The following is a 6734-nucleotide window of genomic DNA, read 5'->3' as shown; positions in this document are numbered from 1 at the left end:
TAATTACTTCATTTAAATTATCTCTTTTTCTTTTAATTGGTATTCTTGAGCCTCTAAGTAAATCCGCTGATTCCATGTGACCTTTTAATTTTTTAATTTTATTTAAATTATCAACTGATAAATGTACTGGATCAGCTATAATACAAAACTATAGCGTTAAATTTTACTTATTTATATAATTTTAAAAATTAATAAATATAAAATAGGGCTACGAGCCAAATATTAGTTAAAATACAAAGGTCTTAGTAATAAACAATCATTAGTTAAAAATAAATATAAAATTTAATAAAATTCAAACAGACGTTTCGACCTTAATTAGGTCATTATCAATACGTTCTAAATGTTAAGTCGCAATATCGTTAACGATGTAAAAACAAAGAAATTATAAAAATTCACGAATACATAAGTAAAAATATTAATAAAAAACGAAAAATATGAATATGCATTCTGTGATGTGGGTATTATTAATCTCACTCGCTATTGAAGAACATATCGTAACGGAGTAAAATGTCCAAGAGTCCATCGACAATGCAAAACATCAAATATTGTAAATTGTGAAACTCCACATTTCTTGTAAAATTGTATCAAAATACAATTGTGATTAAAATAGGTTAGAAAAATGCGAAGAGAGACTATTTTAAGATGTTGACAATATACAATTTAAAATAAGAATTCATTTCTGTGTCGCCCTGCTGTGTGCGAGCGACAAAACTCTGCCGCTCTGCTAAGTGCGAGCGAGAAAACTGTGTCGCCCTGCTGTGTGCGAGCGAGAAAACTCTGCCGCTCTGCTAAGTGCGGAAAAAATCATTTTTATTGTCGACCTTTGTATTTTTCTAACCTATTTTAATCATAATTGTATTTTGATACAATTTTACAAGAAATGTGGAGTTTCACAATTTACAATATTTGATGTTTTGCATTGTCGATGGACTCTTGGACATTTTACTCCGTTACGATATGTTCTTCAATAGCGAGTGAGATTAATAATACCCACATCACAGAATGCATATTCATATTTTTTATATTCTTATTTTTCGTTTTTTATTAATATTTTTACTTATGTATTCGTGAATTTTTATAATTTCTTTGTTTTTACATCGTTAACGATATTGCGACTTAACATTGATAATGACCTAATTAAGGTCGAAACGTCTGTTTGAATTTTATTAAATTTTATATTTATTTTTAACTAATGACTGTTTATTACTAAGACCTTTGTATTTTAACTAATATTTGGCTCGTAGCCCTATTTTATATTTATTAATTTTTAAATTGATTGAGCCTTGTTATATACATATTTTTTTATATAATTTTGTTTATTTATAAAAATAATAAATGTAGCGAATGGAATACCGATGGTACAAGTACATATAGTTGCCATGGGTGACGAGGAGAGAGCGTGGCGAGCGAGAGACAGGAGAGAGTACGGAGCAAAGGTAGCGAGCAGACGTGTGTAACGGCCGAGAAATAAAACCGACATTAAATTCTATAACTAAGTGCAAGCATCCGTTTATTTATCACAAGGAGTTTTCTTACAATTATCAGAAGTGGGATTTGAATCAAAAGGACAGCGATAGTTTGCGAAGAGAGAAGCCAGGGAGGAATCGTGGCTGTGCACGTGGGAAAGGATCGCCATTAATGCCAAAGAGACTCGTGCCTCTCTGCTGCGTACAAGCGATAAAACGGTGATCGTGTAGCTCTACTGGGTGCGAGCGATAAAACGGTGACCGTGCCGCTCTGCTGAGTGCGAGCGAGAAAACTCTGCCGCTCTGCTAAGTGCGAGCGAGAAAACTGTGCCGCTCTGCTGTGTGCGAGCGAGAAAATTCTGCCGCTTTGCTGAGTGCGAGCGAGAACACTGTATCGCCCTGTTGTGTGCGAGCGAGAAAACTCTGCCGCTCTGCTAAGTGCGAGCGAGAAAACTGTGTCGCCCTGCTGTGTGCGAGCGAGAAAACTCTGCCGCTCTGCTAAGTGCGAGCGAGAAAACTGTGTCGCCCTGCTGTGTGCGAGCGAGAAAACTCTGCCGCTCTGCTAAGTGCGAGCGAGAAAACTGTGTCGCCCTGCTGTGTGCGAGCGAGAAAACTCTGCCGCTCTGCTGAGTGCGAGCGAGAAAACGGTGTCGCCCTGCTGTGTGCGAGCGAGAAAACCGTGTCGCTCTGCTGGGTGCGAGCGAGAGAGCTGAGCTGCTCTGTTGTGTGCGAGCGAGAAATACGTGCCACTCGATCGTGTCTTAGTGAGACGAAGGCCAACATGGATCCGAATGTGCTAACAGTAGCCCAACTTAAATGGACGCTGAAACAGCAAAAGATGCCAGTTTATGGAAGAAAAGTCGAACTCATTCAAAGGCTACAGGTGGCTGATCCAAGTGGAGAATGGATTAAGGAAGCGGTGCAACAAATCACTGGAGACGATGAAGAGGAATTGATGCAGTTGATGGCGCCCTCGGCGAGAGAGGAAGAGCAGACGGAAAATGCATGGGGAGGAAGTCAATCACCCAATGATAGCCTTCGAGAAGCCGAGCTAGCAAGAAGAGAGAAAGAGCTCTTACAAAGAGAGATCGAGCTACTGAGGCGGGAAAATGAAATGTTAAGAGGGCCACCCAATAATAGCACGGTAACCACAAATGTGCGCGCCACGACAAGTGTTAAAAGTATTAGCGAATTAGTAGGCGAATATAAAGGATCAGACGAAGATTTCAAAAGATGGAGAAGACAGATTGATCTACTGAGAGCAACATATGAATTGGACGAAAATGCGTCGAAAATACTAATAGGATCCAAACTGCGAGGCAAGGCATTGGATTGGTATCACTCTCGGGCGGATCATATAGCTATGACGGCGGATGACCTGTTGAAAGAAATGCAGACCATGTTTGAAAGACCGAGGGGAAGACTAGAGTTAAGAAAGACATTCGAGTCGCGACAGTGGCAGAAGGGTGAGCTCTTCAGTGAGTACTGTCATCACAAACAAATTCTAGGAAATCGAGTTCCGATAGATAAAGAGGAGATGGTTGACTATGTCATCGAAGGAATTCCCTCGGAAGTACTACGAAATCAAGCCAGGATGCATAGGTTCACGTCAGTGCAAGATGTAACGCAAGCATTCAACAAAATTTCCCTGAAGGTAGAGCCAGAATCAACGCTGCGAGAGAAGCACGTCAACAAGGGAGTCACTAAGAAACAAGGCAGTGGAGGATTCAGCGAGAAGAAGGACGAATCCACAGCCACGGCTCCTAGAGTCAGCAGCAGAGGTGCCATAAAATGTTATGAATGCAATAACATGGGTCACTACGCCAAGGACTGCCCCTCGAGAAAACTAAAAGATAGAAAAACAACAAAAGAAAAAAAAACCGAGGCCGGCAGCAAATCGGTGGGATTGTTAGAAGAAGAAAGATCGGGTGACTCGTCAGCAGGGGAAGATCAGAGTGAGGAAAGTCATTCGGAACAAGAAGACATTTGCTTCGTAGATCTGAAAGAAGAAGTAAGAGATGAGTTCCAGAGAACGGTCAAACTAGAAGTCGAGGACAAACAGCAGTATGAGGGTACGGCAAGAATGGACACCGGCTGTCCAGTCAGCTTGATCAAGAATAGTTGCGTGGACGATGGCTCCGTGAAGAGGGCAGGAGACGAGTGGAACCGATATTGCGGCATCAATAAATCCAGGCTAAGAGTATTAGGGGTAGTAGCGGCTAATCTTAGAATAGGAGAGGATCATTGTAAGGTAACAGTAGGAGTAGTACCGGATGAAACAATGTCAACGCCATTGCTGGTAGGTAGAGATGCGTTAAAATCACTAGGATATAGTTTAACAAAAAACCCGCAATACGATAAAGTAGTCACAGAATTATTTAGTATAGAAACGGTACGCCATGACTCGGTTGATAGAATTCAGATCAATGAAAACATCTCACAGAGCAGTAGAGACCAGCTTAAGACTTTATATATTAATCATTATGTTGCGCCGACGCGCCCTAAAGAGCCTAAAGTGTACTTTGAGGCTAATATTCAGGTAAAAAATGATCAACCGGTTCAGTTCGGGCCGCGGAGACTAGGTTATGCAGATAAAGAAAAAGTACAAGAAATATTAACGTCGTTGTTAGAGAGGGAAATTATCCGACCAAGCACGTCCGAATTTTTCGTCGCCAATAGTGCTGACGAAAAAAAAGAATGGTGAAACGCGCATGTGCGTTGATTATCGTGCACTGAATAAAATAATGGTTCGCGATAATTATCCTCTCCCCTTAATAGAGGATCTGCTTGACAGATTTAAAAATAAGGTTTTTTTTAGCAAACTGGACTTAAAAGATGGGTTCTACCATATAGCGATGGCCCCGGAAGCAGTAAAGTACACGGCATTTGTTACACCTATGGGGCAGTATGAGTACTTGAGAATGCCGTTTGGCCTGAAAATTGGACCACAGCGATTCCAGCGATTCGTCAATGAGGTACTGGCTGAGGTCATCGAGGAGGGCCAGGTTACCGCGTATATGGATGACATACTGATAGCGACCGAAACGATAGACGCACACTTTGAGACGTTGGAAAAAGTATTCAGGGCGCTAGTGCAGAATAAGCTTGAGTTACGTTCTGAGAAGTGCTCCTTTCTGCTCAATGAAATAGAGTATTTGGGATATACAATTATGAAAGAGGGGGTACACCCCACGGACAGCGGTACAAGCATTTCCGGAACCGAAATCAATCAAAGAAGTGCACAGTTTTGTAGGGCTGGCGTCGTATTTTCGTAAATTTATTGAAAAATTTGCGATAATCGCCAAGCCGTTGTACGATTTGCTTAGAAAAGATGCCAGTTTTGTATTTGGAAAAAGAGAAAGGGACGCTTTTCAGGCACTAAAGACTAGGTTGATTACTGCTCCCATATTAGCGATTTATAGTCCAAAGTTGCAGACGGAACTGCACTGTGATGCGAGTTCCTTGGGATTCGGTGCAATATTGTTACAGAGGCAGAATAATAATAAGCTGCATCCCGTTTTCTACTTTAGTCAACGAACGACAGAGCCCGAATCCAGGTACCATAGTTTCGAGCTGGAGACTCTAGCCATCGTATATGCGCTGAGGAGATTTCGCAGCTATTTGCAAGGAATGTCATTTACTATTGTTTCCGATTGTAGCGCGGTAACTAAAACACTGGAAAAACGAGATATAAATGCGCGAATTGTCAGGTGGAGTCTCGAGCTGCAGGAATTCGACTTTAAAGTAAAACACAACCAAAGCTCACGAATGAAACATGTCGATGCCTTAAGTCGGTCTTTTGGTATCCTAGTAATCGAGGATAATCCATTTGAATGGAATCTCATGGTTTTGCAAACTAAGGACCCAAAAATAAAAGAGCTAGGAGATAAATTAGAAAAGAAGGAGGATCCTCATTACGAATTGCGAGACGGGTTAGTTTATAAGAAACATGGTAACCAGTTGCTTTTTGTTGTTCCGGAGCAAATGGAGCCTCACGTTTTATTCAGGTACCATAACGAGATGGGTCACCTCGGAGTTGGCAAAATGTTGGAAATTATAAAGAATACCTATTGATTTCCCCAGCGGAAAACAAAGTGTGAGGAACACATAAAATACTGCTTAAAGTGTATTTCATTTTCACCCTCTAGCGGCAAACCCGAGGGCACATTGTACCCAATACCGAAGGGTAAAGTCCCTTTTGAAACAATACACGTTGATCATCTGGGGCCTATAGACAAGCCAACTGCATGTAAGAAACATGTATTAGTAATAGTGGATGCCTTTTCCAAATTTGTTAAATTGCAAGCCACTAAGACCACCAAGACTAACGAAATTATTACTCACCTAACTAGATTCTTTCAAAATTTCAACACGCCTAAAGTGCTTGTGTCCCACCGCGGCAGTTCGTTCACGTCGAGTGAGTTTGAAGCGTTCTTGAAACAGCGAGACATTCGGCACATCAAAGTAGCAACTGGTTCACCACAGGCTAACGGACAGGTGGAGCGAATGAATCGGATCATTACTCCAATGATCTCTAAGCTTAGTGAGAATAGTAGCGGAAAACGATGGTACAGCGTGCTAAGCGAGGTAGAATATGCGGTGAATAATACGCTGAATAAGTCTACGGGATACAGCCCGAGCCAGTTGGTTGTCGGTATCGAACAGCGAGGATCATGTGCTGATCACATTCGCGAATTCGTAGACGATAGCGTTAATCCCTCCACTCGAAATCTAGATGTTAGTCGCGATAAGGCAGCTCATAAATTAGAAAAAGCGCAACAATATCAAAAAACTTACTTTGACAGTAGACACAAAGCGGCACGGCTATATTAAGCTGGCGACCTAGTTATGCTAAGAAATTTTGACAGTACACCAGGCGTTTCTAAAAAATTAATACCGCAATATCGAGGCCCGTATGAGATAAAAGAGCCGTTAGGAAACGATCGGTATTTGATAGAGGACGGTCAAGGATTTCAGAATGCACAAAAGCGATATACGGGGGTATGGGCAGCGGTAAATTTGCGTCCTTGGATAAAGACTGAATGAAAATGTTTATTATACTACCTTATGTATTAGTTTGTAGCGTTAATAATATACATGTTAAGTATACTAATGAAAACAAAAGTAAATTTGCGTTTAATGGAAACACTCGGTGGTTTGGGGACCAAACCCTATGTCAGGCTGGCCGAATGTAGCGAATGGAATACCGACGGTACAAGTACATATAGTTGCTATGGGTGACGAGGGGAGAGCGTGGCGAGCGAGAGA

This window comes from Cyphomyrmex costatus, unplaced genomic scaffold, assembly GCF_001594065.2.
Source record: "Cyphomyrmex costatus isolate MS0001 unplaced genomic scaffold, Ccosl1.0 scaffold743, whole genome shotgun sequence".
In the NCBI taxonomy this organism is placed as follows: Eukaryota; Metazoa; Arthropoda; class Insecta; order Hymenoptera; family Formicidae; genus Cyphomyrmex; species Cyphomyrmex costatus.
This window is presented reverse-complemented; position numbering follows the sequence as displayed.